The sequence below is a fragment of the Scyliorhinus torazame genome, chromosome 28, assembly GCF_047496885.1.
Source record: "Scyliorhinus torazame isolate Kashiwa2021f chromosome 28, sScyTor2.1, whole genome shotgun sequence".
Taxonomy (NCBI): domain Eukaryota; kingdom Metazoa; phylum Chordata; class Chondrichthyes; order Carcharhiniformes; family Scyliorhinidae; genus Scyliorhinus; species Scyliorhinus torazame.
The window spans coordinates 20,332,030-20,351,521 of NC_092734.1; the positions used below are offsets into that span (position 1 = coordinate 20,332,030).

Here is a 19,492-nt window from a genome sequence, read left to right on the forward strand (position 1 = left end):
TGGCTGGGTTAATATTTGTTTAGCAGGTTGATCCAGGCTGGGTTAATGTTGGTTTAGCAGGTTGATCCTGGCTGGGTTAATATTTGTTTAGCTGTTTGATCCAGGCTGGGTTAATATTTGTTTAGCAGGTTGATCCAGGCTGGGTTAATATTTGTTTAGCTGTTTGATCCAGGCTGGGTTAAGATTTGTTTAGCAGGTTGATCCAGGCTGGGTTAATGTTCGTGTGAGCAGGTTGATCCTGGCTGGGTTAATATTTGTTTAGCTGTTTGATCCAGGCTGGGTTAATATTTGTTTAGCAGGTTGATCCAGGCTGGGTTAATGTTGGTTTAGCAGGTTGATCCAGGCGGGTTAATGTTGGTTTAGCAGGTTGATCCAGGCTGGGTTAATGTTGGTTTAGCAGGTTGATCCTCGCTGGGTTAATATTTGTTTAGCTGTTTGATCCAGGCTGGGTTAAGATTTGTTTAGCAGGTTGATCCAGGCTGGGTTAATGTTCGTGTGAGCAGGTTGATCCTGGCTGGGTTAATATTTGTTTAGCTGTTTGATCCAGGCTGGGTTAATATTTGTTCAGCAGGTTGATCCAGGCTGGGTTAATGTTGGTTTAGCAGGTTGATCCAGGCTGGGTTAATGTTGGTTTAGCAGGTTGGTCCAGGCTGGGTTAATGTTGGTTTAGCAGGTTGGTCCAGGCTGGGTTAATGTTGGTACAAGCAGGTTGATCCAGGCTGGGTTAATGTTGGTGTGAGCAGGTTGATCCAGGCTGGGTTAATGTTGGTGTGAGCAGGTTGATCCAGGCTGGGTTAATTTTGGTTTAGCAGGTTTTTCCAGGCTGGGTTAATGTTGGTTTAGCAGGTTGGTCCTGGCTGGGTTGATGTTGGTACAAGTAGGTTGATCCAGGCTGGGTTAATGTTGGTTTAGCAGGTTGTTCCAGGTTGGGTGAATGTTGGTTTTGCAGGTTGATCCAGGCTGGGTTAATGTTGGTGTGAGCAGGTTGATCCAGGCTGGGTTAATGTTGGTTTAGCAGGTTGATCCAGGCTGGGTTAATGTTGGTGTGAGCAGGTTGATCCAGTCTGGGTTAATGTTGGTGTGAGCAGGTTGATCCAGGCTGTGGTAATGTTGGTGTGAGCAGGTTGTTCCAGGTTGGGGTAATGTTGGTTTAGCAGGTTGATCCAGGCTGGGTTAATGTTGGTTTAGCTGTTTGATCCAAGCTGGGTTAATATTTGTTTAGCAGGTTGATCCAGGCTGGGTTAATGTTGGTGTAAGCATGTTGATCCAGGTTGGGGTAATGTTGGTGTAAGCATGTTGATCCAGGTTGGGGTAATGTTGGTTTAGCAGGTTGTTCCAGGTTGGGGTAATGTTGGTTTAGCAGGTTGATCCAGGTTGGGGTAATGTTGGTTTAGCAGGTTGATCCAGGCTGTGTTAATGTTGGTTCAGCAGGTTGATCCAGGCTTGGTTAATGTTGGTTTAGCAGGTTGATCCAGGCTGGGTGAATTTTGGTTTAGCAGGTTGAACAAGGCTGGGTTAATGTTGGTGAGGGCAGGTTGTTCCAGGTTGGGGTAATGTTGGTTTAGCCGGTTGATCAAGGCGGGGTTCATGTTGGTTCAGCAGATTGATCCAGGCTGGGTTAATGTTGGTTTGACAGGTTGATCCAGGCTGGGTTAATGTTGGTGTGAGCAGGTTGATCCAGGCTTGGTTAATGTTGGTTTAGCTGTTTGATCCAGGCTGGGTTAATGTTGGTTCAACAGGTTTATCCAGGCTGGGTTAATGTTGGTCCAGCAGGTTGATCCAGGCTGGGTTAATGTTGGTTTTGCAGGTTGATCCAGGCCGGGTTAATGTTGGTTTAGCAGGTTTATCCAGGTTGGGTTAATGTTGGTTTAGCAGGTCGATCCAGGCTGGGTTAATGTTGGTTTTGCAGGTTGATCCAGGCCGGGTTAATGTTGGTTTAGCAGGTTTATCCAGGTTGGGTTAATGTTGGTTTAGCAGGTCGATCCAGGCTGGGTTAATGTTGGTTTTGCAGGTTGATCCAGGCCATGTTAATGTTGGTTTAGAATATTGATCCAGGCTGGGTTAATGTTGGTTTAGCAGGTTGATCCAGGCCGGGTTAATGTTGGTTTTGCAGGTTGATCCAGGCTGGGTTAATGTTGGTTTTGCAGGTTGATCCAGGCCATGTTAATGTTGGTCCAGCAGGTTGATCCAGGCTGGGTTAATGTTGGTCCAGCAGGTTGATCCAGGCTGGGTTAATGTTGGTGTGAGCAGGGTGATCCAGGCTGGGTTAATGTTTGTTCAGCAGGTTGATCCAGGCTGGGTTAATGTTGGTTCAGCAGGTTGATCCAGGCTGGGTTAATGTTGGTTCAGCAGGTTGATCCAGGCTGGGTTAATGTTGGTACAAGTAGGTTGATCCAGGCTGGGTTAATGTTGGTTCAGCAGGTTGATCCGGGCTGGGTTAATGTTGGTGTGAGCAGGTTGATCCAGGCTGGGTTAATGTTGGTTCAGCAGGTTGATCCAGGCTGGGTTAATGTTGGTTTTGCAGGTTGATCCAGGCCGGGTTAATGTTGGTTTAGCAGGTTGGTGCAGGCTGGGTTAATGTTGGTATAAGCAGGTTGATCCAGGCTGGGTTAATGTTGGTTTAGCAGGTTGTTCCAGGTTGGGTGAATGTTGGTTTTGCAGGTTGATCCAGGCTGGGTTAATGTTGGTTTTGCAGGTTGATCCAGGCTGGGTTAATGTTGGTTTAGCAGGTTGATCCAGGCTGCGTTAATGTTGGTTTAGCAGGTTGTTCCAAGTTGGGTGAATGTTGGTTTTGCAGGTTGATCCAGGCTGGGTTAATGTTGGTTTTGCAGGTTGATCCAGGCTGGGTTAATGTTGGTTTTGCAGGTTGATCCAGGCCGGGTTAATGTTGGTTTAGCAGGTTGATCCAGGCTGGGTTAATGTTGGTTTAGCAGGTTGATCCAGGCTGGGTTAATGTTGGTTTAGCAGGTTGATCCAGGCTGGGTTAATGTTGGTTTTGCAGGTTGATCCAGGCCGGGTTAATGTTGGTTTAGCAGGTTGATCCAGGCTGCGTTAATGTTGGTTTAGGAGGTTGTTCCAGGTTGGGTGAATGTTGGTTTAGCAGGTTGATCCAGGCCGGGTTAATGTTGGTTTTGCAGGTTGATCCAGGCCAGGTTAATGTTGGTTTAGCAGGTTGATCCAGGCTGGGTTAATGTTGGTTTAGCAGGTTGATCCATGCTGGGTTTATGTTGGTGTGAGCAGGGTGATCCAGGCTGGGTTAATGTTGGTTTAGCAGGTTGTTCCAGGTTGGGTGAATGTTGGTTTTGCAGGTTGATCCAGGCTGGGTTAATGTTGGTTTTTCAGGCTGATCGAGGCCGGGTTAATGTTGGTTTAGCAGGTTGATCCAGGCCGGGTGAATGTTGGTTTGCAGGTTGATCCAGGCTGTGTAAAGGTTGGTTTTGCAGGTTGATCCAGGCCGGGTTAATGTTGGTTTAGCAGGTTGATCCAGGCTGGGTTAATGTTGGTTTAGCAGGTTGATCCAGGCTGGGTTAATGTTGGTTTAGCAGGTTGATCCAGGCCGGGTTAATGTTGGTTTGCAGGTTGATCCAGGCTGTGTAAAGGTTGGTTTTGCAGGTTGATCCAGGCTGGGTTAATGTTGGTTTAGCAGGTTTATCCAGGCTTGGTGAATGTTGGTTTAACAGGTTGAACAAGGCTGGGTTAATGTTGGTGAGGGCAGGTTGTTCCAGGTTTGGGTAATATTGGTTTAGCAGGTTGATCAAAGCTGCGTTAATGTTAGTTTAGCAGGTTGATCCAGGCTGGCTTAATGTTGGTTTAGCAGGTTGATCCAGGCTGGGTTAATGTTGGTTTAGGAGGTTGTTCCAGGTTGGGTGAATGTTGGTTTAGCAGGTTGATCCAGGCCGGGTTAATGTTGGTTTTGCAGGTTGATCCAGGCCGGGTTAATGTTGGTTTAGCAGGTTGATCCAGGCTGGGTCAATGTTGGTTTAGCAGGTTGATCCATGCTGGGTTTATGTTGGTGTGAGCAGGGTGATCCAGGCTGGGTTAATGTTGGTTTAGCAGGTTGTTCCAGGTTGGGTGAATGTTAGTTTTGCAGGTTGATCCAGGCTGGGTTAATGTTGGTTTTGCAGGCTGATCCAGGCCGGGTTAATGTTGGTTTGCAGGTTGATCCAGGCTGGGTTAATGTTGGTTTTGCAGGTTGATCCAGGCCGGGTTAATGTTGGTTTAGCAGGTTGATCCAGGCTGGGTTAATGTTGGTTTAGCAGGTTGATCCAGGCTGGGTTAATGTTGGTTTAGTAGGTTGATCCAGGCCGGGTTAATGTTGGTTTAGCAGGTTTATCCAGGCTTGGTGAATGTTGGTTTAGCAGGTTGAACAAGGCTGGGTTAATGTTGGTGAGGGCAGGTTGTTCCAGGTTGGGGTAATATTGGTTTAGCAGGTTGATCAAAGCTGCGTTAATGTTAGTTTAGCAGGTTGATCCAGGCTGGCTTAATGTTGGTTCAGCAGGTTGATCCAGGCTTGGTTAATGTTGGTTTAGCAGGTTGATCCAGGTTGGGTTAATGTTCGTTTGACAGGTTGATCCAGGCTGGGTTAATGTTGGTTTAGCAGGTTGATCCAGGCTGGGTTAATGTTGGTTTAGCAGGTTGAACAAGGCTGGGTTAATGTTGGTGAGGGCAGGTTGTTCCAGGTTGGGGTAATGTTGGTTTAGCAGGTTGATCAAGGCCGCGTTAATGTTGGTTTAGCAGGTTGATCCAGGCTGGGTTAATGTTGGTTCAGCAGGTTGATCCAGGCTTGGTTAATGTTGGTTTAGCAGGTTGATCCAGGTTGGGTTAATGTTGGTTTGACAGGTTGATCCAGTCCGGGTTAATGTTGGTTTAGCAGGTTGATCCAAGCTGGGTTAATGTTGGTTTAGCAAGTTGATCCAGGCTGGGTTAATGTTGGTTTGACAAGTTGATCCAGTCCGGGTTAATGTTGGTTTAGCAGGTTGATCCAGGCTGGGTTAATGTTGGTTTGACAGGTCGATCCAGGCTGGGTTAATGTTGGTGTGAGCAGGTTGATCCAGGCTGGGTTAATGTTGGTTTAGCAGGTTGATCCAGGCTGGGTTAATGATGGTGTGAGCAGGTTGATCCAGGCTGGGTTAATGTTGGTGTGAGCAGGTTGATCTTGGCTGGGTTAATGTTGGTTTAGCAGGTTGATCCAGGCTGGGTTAATGTTGGTTTTGCAGGTTGCTCCAGGTTGGGGTCATGTTGGTTTAGCAGGTTGATCAAGGCCGCGTTAATGTTGGTTTAGCAGGTTGATCCAGGCTGGGTTAATGTTGGTTCAGCAGGTTGATCCAGGCTTGGTTAATGTTGGTTTAGCAGGTTGATCCAGTCCGGGTTAATGTTGGTTTTGCAGGTTGATCCAGGCTGGGTTAATGTTGGTTTAGCAGGTTGATCCAGGCTGGGTTAATGTTGGTTTGACAAGTTGATCCAGTCCGGGTTAATGTTGGTTTAGCAGGTTGATTCAGGCTGGGTTAATGTTGGTGTGAGCAGGTTGATCCAGGCTGGGTTAATGTTGGTTTAGCAGGTTGATCCAGGCCAGGTTAATGTTGGTGTGAGCAGGTTGATCCAGGCTGGGTTAATGTTGGTGTGAGCAGGTTGATCTAGGCTGGGTTAATGTTGGTTTAGCAGGTTGATCCAGGCTGGGTTAATGTTGGTTTTGCAGGTTGCTCCAGGCCGGGTTAATGTTGGTTTAGCAGGTTGATCCAGGCTGGGTTAATGTTGGTTTAGCAGGTTGGTCCAGGCTGGGTTAATATTGGTGTGAGCAGGTTGATCCAGGCTGGGTTAATATTGGTGTGAGCAGGTTGATCCAGGCTGGGTTAATGTTGGTTCAGCAGGTTGATCCAGGCCGGGTTAATGTTGGTTTTGCAGGTTGATCCAGGTTGGGTTAATGTTGGTTTAGCAGGTTGATCCAGGCTGGATTAATGCTGGTGTGAGCAGGTTGAACCAGGCTGGGTTAATGTTGGTGTGAGCAGGTTGTCGGAATGAAATGGTGGTAGACTAAAAAATATGACACTGTTGCTCATTTTAAAGAGAAAGAAATTGTTTGCACTACTGTAATACCCAATATTACATTTAACAGTATTAGAAGCCTATTTAATGGGGCAATTGCTCATCTGCAATAACTCAGGTCACGATGATCTGTTTGCAATTCACCTGGTTCAATTGTTCAAAGGTTTCTGCTATAATATCTGCCCAATTCTGCTTCCACACATTTAGGAAGATCGTGGAGGGCTGCAGCATGTTCAATGTGGTAGACATGCTGGTCATTCCACAGTGCCAGGTCTTCGAGATACCCTCAGTGTGGTATATGCTGAATATAGTGTGGAGTAAGAGAACACACCGTGCAACTGCTCCAGCTGACTGAACTTCATGTATCGATCACCTGCGCAGAAAATGTGTCACCAGTGGTACAAATCAGCAGTGTCACCAAACTGCTTTCTCCTAATAATCACCTCAGTCTGCTGAGTGAATGGTGCCCCAGTGGTACCCAATTACAGTGAGAGTTGACTTCTACTTGTTTCGGTTTCATTGCAAGGTCAGCCCCTACCTGACAGCTGGGGCCACGGAATGTATAGAAGTGGTTATAGACATTTCCTTCTCAGTACAAAATACGAGTGTTTTGTTTTTGCTGAGAACTCACACATACGAGTAATGTGTCATTACCAAACCTTTCACACAAGACTTGTGTAATCTGGAAGGGAGTCGAGACTTTTGTTTCATCAGCTGGGAGAGAATTGAAAGCTGGGTCCCAGCGTTGGAAGGACAGTGAGTTGAATAAAGTCTTGAAATTTATAGCCTCAACAACATGTAAATCCTCTATTTTAACTAGACATCTGCAGCAGCTGATAATAGCACAATTATTTAAAAGAAAACTGCAGGAGGATTTACAGCATCAGCTCCATTCAAAATGAGCTTCATTGCCTCCCTACACTACTTACTGCTAACTGATAAATCATGACTGTTCATTTCAGAATTATTTGTGTGTGTGTGTTCAGGCTTTCAAACTGCTGTGGAAAACTGTGCCAGAGCAATGTCAAAGTTACAGTATGAAGTTCAATGGGGTTTAACTCTGTCCAGCAATATTTTCATTTTTTATTAACAAACAGGCAATGCCCAGAAGGACAATGATAAAACCCCAGAGAACAGCACAGTCTGTACAAGTGTCGCTCCTCAAATTGTGAAGAGAACTGAAACAAGCGATAAGATCCCTTTCGCCCAGCTATTCACAAATTCCAGGCACACGCGAACGACCATGTGGTGGCCGACTTGGTGTCCAGTCGAGGCCGTAGAATCTCGTGAGAGGCTCATGTAAATACGCTTTCACGGGATTGTCCCGGCCCCCGAGACCTAATGGCCAAGCCTGAGAGACCTCCTCGGGGTACCGTTTAGCAATGGTTTCCACAAACATGGACCAATAGAAATGGCACCTGGGGGGGGGGGGGGGTCTTCCAAGCCATTAGAGACTCCTGGGTGGTTGGGGACAGGGTAGGGTGGCACCCTGGCACTCCCTCTGGATGCCAGGCACCTTGGCACTGCCAGCCTGGCAGTGCCACACCAGTAAACACATGGATATAGATTATTTCTATTTCTGAATGAAACCGATAAAGTCAGGATTCCAATTAAAAACCTTTTATTCCCCCTCCCCTTCCCCCTCCTCCCCCCCCCCCCCCCAAAAAAAAAATCTTTTACTCTGTTACTTTGAACAGAATTCCATCATTGTTTGAATTATACAACAGTAATTGTACAATTACTTGTTTTAGACAAGAAATCTTCAGTGGGCTCAAGGCAGAAGCTGTGGCTAATCAAGGGACGAATGGAGGATACGGTCCTCGTCAAGTTTAGTGTAGGATTACCAAAATTAACAGAGAGGATAAGTACAAAGGCAAGCCTGGCAGAGAAGGTGGTGTGTTACCTGTCTACACTGGGGATTCAATTCAGTTCAGATCAGAGCGAAAGATCTGAATTGAACTTGATCTTCTGAGTGGTTAAAGTGCGGTTTGAGTTAAACCAGGAAATGAGTCAGTCAGCATCAAATTACAGTGAGACACATACAAACCCATCCATCATTGGCCAGTGCGTGTGTTTGGTCCTGGAATTCCAAAAGAATTATCAATACAACCTCCATTTAATCTTTTTCTTCTGTATTGTTTAGAATATAGTTCATTGGATGAGAGTTTTCGCACTGTACATTTTAATTCCAATCAGTTACACGGTTTTAACAACCATTCACAGCTGGCATTTAAGACATGATGTTGCAACACACTCTGCCACTTAGATCCAGCCTATCAGATGGCGACGGTGAAACATTGGAAGGTAAGACAGAAAATTGGACCCAAGAGCACACAAGGAAGCAAAACTCCGTGCCCCAAGTGGTTAACAATATTCTGTAAGAAGAATATGAATGCTTCCTCATCCACCACTGGGTAAGGGTGAGGGAAGCAAGGGGTCGAATGTTTCTGAATGAAAAGGAGGAATCACATTTCCAAGAAAGACAGTAGATAATAGAATCAGACCCCAAAATCCTAACCATCAAAGTACCAACAGAAAGAGAGGAGAGAATTATCCATTGCTCATACATTGATATTTTAAAATTATATTTCCATTACAGTAGCTGTGTTGTAATGAAATAACATCTGATTTGAATTAATTGGGCAAGATCTAACGGCCTCGTCGGCCCGACTCAGGGTGCGATGAGGCCGGTAAATCTTGCGAGAAGCCTCACGTGAAACCTACGACGCTCATCACGCCTCGCGAGATCTAACAAGATCTCACGAGGGGTCACGATCTGAATCTGCCCTCACTGGGGGTGATCCAGATTTGCATATTCAGGTGAGTAGACCGTCCTGCTTGAATATGTCGATGCTGGTGTTACCCAAGGCACAGGATCAAGCGGCCCCACCTTGGAGGCCTCGACGGGGCACCATTTAACATTGGCCTCCACAAACATGGGCCAGGCATAACGGCACCTGGAGGTTCTCCCAGGCAATTAGGGGCCCCTGGGTGTTTGGGGTCTGGGCAGGGTGGTACCCTGGCACCCCAGTACTACTTGGGCACCATGGCACTACCAGCCCTGGCACCCTGGCAGTGCTACCTGGGCACCCTGGCAGTGCCAGGCTAACAGTGCCAACATGCATGGGTGGCATCTTGCCTGCGCTGGGGATCGGGTCCAGGATGCCTTTCCCTTTTGAGGTTGGGTTGGGGGGGGGGGGAAGGCGCGAGGACTCCTGATTTGGTAAGTTTGGTGTTGGAGGGGTCCAGAGGCTGCAGGGGGAGGGGGGTTGAGAGATAGGGCGCCATTTAAAAATCTCGACCCCGCAGCCTCCGGAATCCTTATAAAACTCAAACTTTCCAATTAGGTAAGTTCCTGCACTGGCGATCTGAGCTCGTTAGTGCAGGAAATAGGTCAAAGTGCAGCCTCAGCAGGACATTCCTCACTGAGGCCCGGAAAGGAAGAGTCCTGTTTAAGTGCGGGGTTGATCGCAGCACTGCAAGCGTTGGTAAACACCCTGCTAAATGTGCCCAAAACGGGACACTGCTTTGTTTCCCCCATTAAATCACGCCGATTATGTTTATATTCTAGAATAATGGCAATTTAAGATTGTGGTTAGCAAGGATTGTTCAACTCATATCTAATCATAAAGTCCAAAAAATGCATAAATTCTTAGTCATTTTGTAATTAGCATCTAAATGTAGCTTTACAAAGACGCATTCTAAAATGGAAATAAATTCGCATTTGATTGGTGTTGGGATTTTGGGATTCCATCAAATTAAATAAAAAGAAAGGATGAAGAAAATGGAGGATTTGTGATTGACATCTGGTAATGTGAGGAGGGAAAAATGGTCAGCGAAAAGGGGAATGTAAGGCTCATTAGAGGAAACAAAAGAGAAGTGAGAAGGAGAGATGAAAAGTGTGTCAGAGAATAGGAAGTTGATAGGACTAATAGGAGCTCTGGATTCCAAACTTATAAATGTAGACAATCAGAAGTATTTTGTCCAAATGTGTAGTGTCATGGCAATGGAGCATAGCCCCATTGAACATTTCAATAGAATATGTGTTTTTTAAAAACGACATACAAGCAACCACTGGCTGAGACTTGCTAGAAAATTCCATTTTGGATGCCACCCTCACTAGTCAAGAGAGAATGTAATGCCTGACATTTTGAGACAGAAACACTTCAAAGAAAGGGACGTAATGCCAACAATGAACTGTAATCTCCTGTGGAGATAGTGGAGACTGATGACCACCTCAGTAGAAACCACCTCTGTGAGCTATATCTCATCCTTTGGACTTGAGGTAAATTGAAAAAAAGCAGTCTGGGCGAAATACATGTTTCTGTTTTCCCCTTCCAGCAAGACTCAAGAAAAGGGGTAAAAACCCCAACTGCAATGCTGGTCTATGTGTTCTAGTTCTAGTGTATGCTGTGAAGGTCACAGCTTAAGAACATCGACTGGACATCCCTGCACTTGCAGGTAAAAACGTATCTCTCTGATTGTTGGAAGCAAGTGACAAGTCACAAGAGCCACAGTCGAAAAGGAAACAGGACAACGCCTTTCAGCTAAGCTGCAGAACCAAGAATCTCCAAACCAACTCCTCAACTATCAAAGTCAGCGCTACTAGAATCACGCAACTTAACGGGTGCAATGTTTCACCCTCTACTCCTCACGAACAAGCCAAAGCTAGATTTACATATTTTTAAAACTTGTATTTATGGACTCATTTTGCATTACTAATCTGTGAGTATGTGTGTTGCATTTGATTATTTGTTTCCTTCACGTTTAAGTAACAAATAACTCACCCTTTCTTTAATTCAAAGGAGTTTGGCTAAATTGGTTCCTTTTAGAACATAAATACATGAGCTAACCCTCACGAGGACCAGAGGGGATCTGTTGATAGTCCTGGGCTGGGACGGTGTTTTGTGTGCCGTGATAGCGGCTTTATTAAACCAGTTTGGCCTTTCACTCGGCACCTCCGGGAATTATTACAATACATTTGTACTGGGAAAAGTTATCCACGACGGAATTAACCTTGTGCAAGCAACCGAAGGAGTTGAATTGAGAAGGGGAGCCAGTTCATCTCTCTCCACCTTGGAGCATAACAATTTGGGGATATCATCAAGAATCATAATAAATTGAGGCACCTCGCCCAGAAACCAGTCGTAACAATTAGAAATCAACAATCCGAGTAGGTATTCAGGGAGCCCAGTGGTGCAGTCCACGGTGAAGATATGGAATTAGCTGAGGAGGCATTTTAGGGTGGAAGGGATGTCGGTGCTAACGCCGCTGTGCGAGAATCATGGGTTTGAGCCGGGGGAGATGGATAGTGTATACAGGAGGTGGAGGGAAGTGGGGCTGGTCAAGGTGAGGGATTTGTATTTGGAGGAAGGGTTCGCCAGTCTAGAGGAGCTAAGGGAGAGGGTAGAGCTGCCGAGGGGTAGTGAGTTCAGGTGTCTACAGGTTAGGGACTTTGCACGAAAGGTCTGGAAGGGGTTCCCTAGATTGCCGGGATACACCCTGCTGGAGCGACTGCTGCTTCCGGATGTGGAAGGGGAGGGAAGAATGGGGATATATATAAGTGGCTGGGGGAGCAGGGAGGTGAGCAGGTGGTGAAGATCAAGGAGAAATGGGAAGCGGAGTTGGGAATGGAGATCAATTGGGGAGTATGGAGTGAGGCACTGCGAAGGGCAAACGGGACCACCTCTTGTGCAAGGATGAGCCTGATACAGTTGAAGGTGGTGCAAGGGATGCATATGACTTGGGCGAGAATGAGTGGGTTCTTTCAGGGGGTAGCAGATGTGTGTGAGAGGTATGGGAGGGGGCCAGCGAATCATGTGCTCATGTTTTGGGATTGTGAAAAATTTGGACGATTCGGGGCGGGAGTGTTCGCAGTCTTAGCCAGGATAGTGGAGGAGGGAGTGGACCCGGACCCTTTGGTGGCGATATTTGGGGTTTCGGAGAAGCCGGAGCTCATGGAGAGGAGGAAGGCCGATGTCTTGGCCTTCGCCTCTCTGATTGCACAGCGACAAATTTTGCTGGAGTGGCGGTCGGCATCGCCACCGGGGGTAGCAGCATGGTTGGGTGACCTGTATGACTTCCTGTGGTTAGAGAAGATAAAGTATGAGTTAAGGGGCTCAGCAGAGGAGTTTGAGAAAAGGTGGGGGATGTTTGTGACCGTGTTTGAGAAGCTGTTCGTCGCAGGCGGGGGGGGGGGGGGGGGGGAAGGAGAAAAATCTGTACAAACTGTACAGTTGATTGTTGGGAAGAATGTTTCCCGGCGTGTTTACTATTGCTGTAACCTACTTTGATACAAGTTTGAATAAAATGCGTTTTTTAAAAAAAAGTTTGATACTGAGGTACAAAAAGAGATATTAGAACAAGAGACCAAAAGAGTGTCTTAAAGAAGAGGGGGTTATAAACCTGGAGGTGTTTAGGGAGCAAATTCATAGCTTAGCATCTGGACAATGGTTACGGAGGATCTTAATACTGTACATGCATTAAGAGCATAATTGATGTGACATTGGATTTAATATTTCAAATTAGGTTGCCAGACATTTTGATAAGTTTTAGATTATGAGGATAACCTTGGAAGTGGGACAGGAGCATCGAAGGAGCTTGTGTTCCACGAGGAGGTGTTGGCTGGTGACATTTGCAACAGTTTGCGCTTCTTAGCACTAGTGCTGATGCCAATGGAAACTTTGTACTTTCAAAATAGGTGGTTTTAGTAACGGAAGGAAGCCAGCGGTAGTGCAATAAAGATTTATTGAACTATATACAATATTCTGACCATGGCAGGAACTCTGTCACAGTTGAGTCCTTGCTGAGAGAACCAACACCAGTCCCTGTCTGGGCCGGCTTTTACGTTTCGTCTTTAATGATCTCCAGCTGGGTGGCCTCTGCCCCCTACCAGGAAAGCTCGTACTGCACGAGACCCACGGGGAGGTGAACAATGGTTTCCCCGGGGCCGTTGTGGAGGTTATAACTGCCCCACATTGATCCCAAACAACCAGCAGCAAATCAAGTTGCACCACAAACACCTAGCAACTAGGCAGCCACAGGAATTTCATACAGGAGCATATTATTATTATGGGTTTACCAGCACTCGCCAAAGCAAACAATCGCAGTTATTGGCAAAGAGAAACCTATGAAGCAAATATTTCCAAACCAAATGCCAGTGTATAATGTTTTCCAACTCATCTGACCTGCAGAAACTCTTCTGAAATGCAGACAAATGGTTTCAACACAATGGACCTAGAGATATTGGAGCATTATTTGAATATGCATGTAAATATTGCCTGCATGATGGGCGCGGTCTTACGGAAAAGATTTGAAGTGTGGAGCAAGTGGGAATTGCTGGTTGGACCATGCTTGGCAGCTCCCCGCTAACGAGGGGGAGTAGAACTTAAATCGATCTCTCAGAGCAAACCCCAGGCAGCACGCAGCTATGCCACCGCGCAAACCAGCCCCACGTTTCGGTGATGCAGACCTTGCCCAACTGTTAGATGTGGTGGAGTCCAGGCGGAGTACCTGTCCCCCGAGGAGGACGGAGGGTCAGCCGCAGGGAGAGTCAGTGGCAGCTGCCGTCAGCGTGGGGAGTGTCACCAGGTGGACCAACTCTTGGGTGTTTGATTGTTGACTGCTGCCCGTGGCGTTGAACCTCCAATGTTCAGGCACAGTGTCCAGGCCTCACAGTCTGATCGGGATGGCAGTAACACTCGCCTGCGACATGGCATATCTATCCACGGGAATTCACTTGGAAGCTGTGAAGTTCTCACATTACTAACATTGCCAATTCCCTATTAGCAATAGCCTTCAGCTGTATGGGGGTTAAAGTGACTTGCACCATATTATCACGGATGTGGTTCTGTCCTGGAGCTGTTTGGTGGGACGGACAGGCAGAAGCTGAAGTTGGCCCTGGTATGGCTGTACACAATCCAGTGGGTGGCATGTCAGACTCATGGGCGCTGAGCCCCTTGCCCCCCCCCAGCCCAGGAGTGACCGCGCCCCCATCAACGCCGGCTGACCCCCCCTACCCCCGGGGATAGACTTAAAAAGAGAATATGAAGAAAAGTTTTGGTTCTGTTCATAATATGTATGGGCCTCTAAAGAGTGAATGAGAATCTAGTCACAGATAAGGGATAATTTTAAAACGAACCATACAGTAAACCCATGGGTCAATAATCAATAATAACCTTCATACTGCGTGTACTCCTCCAGTGCCATCTCCTTATTTAATAACTGTCTTCCCTAGTCAATCACTGGTGCCTATTGGTTTTATTTTTGGAGTGAAGAACAACCCCACTATTCTGCTTTACTGTTTTGTTGAAGATACTATTTGAGATCTCTCAGGCTGGCCAGCCAATCCAACAACGTTTGTTAAAAGTACGTCTATGAGCGGCTCCACTGACTAACTTGGAAAGTTGAGTTTCACACTCTTCGTTATCAATCCAGGAACGGTGAGAACTGTGTGATTGTTGCATTGGCTCCTGGAAAATAATAAAAATATCCCTGCAAATTATCTAATAAACCAACAATGTTAGTTTTTAAAAAATGACATCATATCGTATTGTGAGGAATACCTAAAAAAAAAAATCTGATAAATGAAAGCCAATATTTAGAAGATTGGTCTGTTCAAATTGTCATGAGGCTGTGCTCCTTTATTTTTGAAAGTACGATTTTTAATTTTCAACTGACTAGAAAGCTTGCTATCTGAAATGACGCAAAACAAACTAGTTCTAAATGCAAGGCCACCTTCCAAGGTGAAGGTGAAAAACAAACAAACCACCCACAGGAAAGTAAGAAGAGAGAGACATTACCTCCAATTCAGGCATCCATTGAAACTTGTTATCGTCTCAGGAAAAAACATTAACATGCAAAATGCTGGATGTTGAAACAATGGCTGCCACAGACAGACCCACCCAAAACCTCTTGGAAATACATAATGGTGAAGTACAAAGAACAATACAGGCCCTCCAAGCCTGTACCGGTCATGATACCAAGCTTTGCAAAAACCCTCAGCGCTTCCTTGTGCCATATCCCTCTATATCCATCCTATCCATGTGTTTCTCAAAATGCCTTTTGAACGCCGTTTATGTATCTGCTTCCACAACCTCCCCAGGCAATACGTTCCAGGCACTCACCACCCTCTGCGTAAAAAACCTGCCTCGCACATCTCCTCTAAACTTCGCCCCACAGACCTTAAACCTATGCCCCCTAGTGACTGAACCCTCCACCCTGGGAAAGAGTACCCGCCCATCCACTCTATCCATACTCCTCATAATCTTGGAGACCTCTATCAGGTCACTCTCAACCTCCGTCTTTCTAATGAAAACAGTCTGAGTCTATTCAGCCTCTCCACATAGCTAACACCCTCCAGACCAGGCAACATCCTGGTAAACCTCCTCTGCACTCTCTCCAAAGCCTCCACATCCTTCTGGTAGTGTGGTGACCAGAATTGTGCGCAATATTCCAAGTGCAGCCGGACCAAGGTTCTATACAACTGTAGCATGACCTGCCAGTTTTTATACTCGATGCCCTGTCCAATGAAGGTAAGCATTCCATATGTTTTCTTGACTACCTTGTCCACTTGCATTGCCACCTTCAAAGATCTGTGGACCTGCACAAATAGATCTCTCTGACTTTCTCTATTAAGGGTTTTACCATTTACAGTATATTTCCCCTCTATGTTAGACCTACCAAAATGTATTACCTCACATTTGTTTGGATTAAACTCCATTTGCCATTTCTCTTCCCAAGTCTCCAACCTATCTATGTCCTGCCGTCTCTTCTGACAATCCTCAACACTATCTGCCACTCCACCAACCTTGGTGTCATCTGCGAACTTACTAATCAGACCGTCTACATTTTCCTCCAAATCGTTTATGTGCACCACAAACAACAGAGGCCCAAGCACAGATCCCTGTGGAACACCACTAGTCACAACCTTCCATTCAGAAAAACACCCTTGTACTGCTACCCTTTGGCTTCTGTGACCAAGCCAGTTCTGTATCCATCTTACCATCTCACCTCTGATCCTGTGTGACTTCAAGGTCAGGCTGCATCCAGTGCAGGGAAGTTGCAAGAAAGCTTTCAGCAGAAGAAAAAGTTCAGGACTTCTCTCTTCCTCTCTCTCTCTTTCAGAACAAGTTCAGAACCCAGTTCAGAAGCCAACTTTACTGGAAATCTACCAGCGGATTGAGACCTTGTAATAATTGCAACATCTTCTACATTACATGTGACCACATCAACGAAACCAGTTAAATCCAAATCTGCCCCAAATTTTAAAAACCTATGCCTAAAGGAGAATCAAAAGACACTTGACAGTATGCTCTTTTAACTTTGTTTCATTATGCTCTAACACACCTTATTTATGATATATGTGTGATGTTGAGTTTTATTAATTTTTCCCTGAGGTTTCGTGGTTAATAAATCTGCTCCTTATTTGACTTAAGAAAATCTTGTTTGATTGGCTCCTTATTGCTTACATCTTAAATAGTTAAATACATTTGAATGTTGAAAAGGCAAATGCTTGTGAAAAAGAAATTTTAAACTTTGTTGGGACGAACTGAGGAGATTGCATAGTTTGTCCCTTTTCACCTGGTCATAACAACAATTCGTACACATTGTTTTGGAGATGCAATCAAGGCTTCAGATGGGGGCAAACCTAAAATATGAAATTTACCTTGCAAGAGATATTTGGGGAAGTAACTGAGAAGAGATTGGCAGCAAAATTAAGCCCTCGTGGAATTAGTGCCAAAATAATGGGAGTGATTCTCCCAAAAGGCAACAAAGTCCCTAGTCAGCACGTTTAGCCACGTGTTTCCTGGCGCTCACATTGAATAAGGGGCCTGAATGGGGAATGCGTTGCCGAGGGCACACATAGCTCATTTTGCACGCTGGCCAAGCCCGGCCCGATCGCGCACGCACAAAAGTTGCCAGCTTGGCACGTTGGCAGTGCCAACCTCAGCAGTGCCAGGCTGGCACCCAGGTGGCACTGCCAAGATGGCAGGCTGGCACTGCCAGTGTACCCAGGTGGCACCAGCAGTGCCAGCGCACCACCCTGCCAAGAGGGCATGCAGCTGGAGGCATCCAATCCCCTGGGAGACCCCCACAACTGCCGTTCTATCTGGTTCCCATTTGTGGGGACCAGTGCTGAATGGCACTCGCCCAAGTTCTCTGAGACGAAGGGGGTTGAAACCCAAAGCCTCAGGTAAGCTTCCTGCCTCACTTTAATATGAAGACTTGCCAACAAGTGATTTCACCCACTGTGGACTGGATTCACATTGCAATGTCTCATGAGGTGCATTGGACCTCCCAAGGTGATGTGTCATGTGAGAGCACCTTTAAGAAATGAGTGTTTATAAATGGGTGTGTATATAAATATAGTGAGAGTACCTTTAAGAAACGGGTGTTTACTACTGCAGTGATGTCAGAGAGTGGGTGGAACTTGGCTGTCTGTCAGCTTTTTACTTTCGTTTGTGAGCAGGCTGCATGGTGTGTTTTAGTTTCGTTTTCAGTGTTGGAGCTGAAGCCAGAGCAAGCAGGTGTACTGCTGTTCTCTCTGCCATCAAAAGACTATCTCTTGATCATTTGGTGAATTCAGAATTATAAATGTTTTCAATAGTGACTTTAACCTGACGTGCTTCTGTTAAAGGTTTTGTTTTTAAGTCGTATGGATGTTAAAAAGGAAAGCTTAGAGGTTTACTTAGTGTTGTAGTCTTTGGGGGCTTTATTTGAATTGATGGTTGCTAAGATGTTCACTGTATGTTTTAAAAAGGTTAACTTGAGTTCATAGAATGTTTTGCTTTAAAAAATACTTTTCCATTTCTGCTGTACCACACCTGTACAGTGGGCCGTGTGCTCCGCATACCACAATCTATTAAAAGTTGTAGGTCAGGGGAACTCCATGATACACTTTGGGGTTCTCTAAACCCTGGCCCATAACAAATGCGAGCCGGGTAGTTCCTGGGAGCCGAGTCTCCTGGCTTTCGTCGGCCACACTGCGCCGCGGTGAACTGCATTTCAGGTGCAGTGCGGCCATTGGATTGTACCCTGTGAAATAGATAATATGACAATGGGACATGGGTAACAGGTATAAGTTCACACTAAAGAAAGGGAATAATACTGTTTCCCAACTATCAGTGCTTTCATAATCATTTCGGGCTGGATTCTTCCACTCCGCCCACTGCAAGAACACCAGAGGCAAGACACCGACAATGGAAAAATCCATTGACCTCGGGCGGGATTCTCTGGTTGCCGGGCAAATGCAGCCGGAGAATCCCGCCCTTAGCTTAATCTACTCAAACACCTACACAAGGAGATTGAAACTGCAACAGTTCAGTAACGTGGCAAAATGTGAATCAGATATAAATGATGTTCAAAGGGAACTGGAGTAGACTCGGGCAAATTATTGAGGAGTTGTGCTTAATGTGGACAGATGTACAGCAACTTGCATTCAAAGAACGTCTTTACTATTGTAAAACATTCCCTGGCATTTCAGGGGTAATTTATCAGACAAATTTGGCCCCAAGCCACATAATGAAATACTTGGCCAAGCGACCAAAAGATTAGTCAGAAGAGGCAAGTTTTAATTGATGTAAGGAAGGATGGGAGCATGATCGTGAGGCAGCAAGGGTGGGAATTCCAGTGCTTATGGCTCAGAAAGCTGAAGGCACAACTACCAATAGTGTGATGATGGAAGTGTGGGATGTCAGGGTGGAGGAGGTTTCAGAATGATGCAGATAAAAACATGTTCTGAAAAAGAATTACATATTTGGCAAACAAAATCATCATGAATCAATTCAGTTTCTTCAAAATGACAGGTGTCACAGATCACAAAATTTGATTTACCTGGTAGAGAAGGTGTAGTCAAACAGCGTGCTACAGGAGTCTGTGGCAATCAGGTTCTTATTACACAGGAAGAAATTAACAAGTTGGTGTAATCAAGTATTCATTTCCCAAACAATTTTTGACAAGAGAATAATTAGTATGTGGACTTTTCCTGCCTTTTGATATTGGAATATATTACACCAAACATATTAAGTTGTTTATTTTTGGCCTGGTGAATAATTACAATTAATTAAATTGCTATAAATTGAATCCATTCTGCACAAGTTTATCTATGAGGCTACATATACCCAATACATTTTGATCTTGTCATGCACCTTAATAAGATATTGAAGCATTTTCTATTTGCTTCCGACAGAGCACACACTGGTCTCTATTTGACCTTATAAGCTATTAGAGCCAGCTTATTAGGGAAGTGTTATTTTGACTGTGAATTTAAACATGATTGTGTTACATTTTGTTGTGTTTGCCAGAAAGAAATTACCTTCTCTGTAAAAGTTGAGAGTTAATTGACAACCTTCTGCGACTCCGTCTGGGACAGAATAATAATAGAATAAACAAAATGAAATGCTGTGCTTCTTTTCAAAAATATGAACGCCAATTCTGAGACAAATAGCCA

At 45.5% G+C, this 19,492-nt stretch overlaps 1 long non-coding RNA gene across 1 annotated transcript in view; it reads right to left on the reverse strand.

Moving 5' to 3' along the window:
* Nucleotides 1-17,657, reverse strand: part of LOC140403456 (uncharacterized) — a 42,582-nt gene extending 24,925 nt beyond the window's left edge. Inside the window, exon 1 of the long non-coding RNA XR_011938322.1 lies at nt 17,422-17,657. This is a non-coding gene — a long non-coding RNA (uncharacterized lncRNA). The remainder of the gene's footprint in view (nt 1-17,421) is intronic.
* Nucleotides 17,658-19,492: the final 1,835 nt, after the last annotated feature.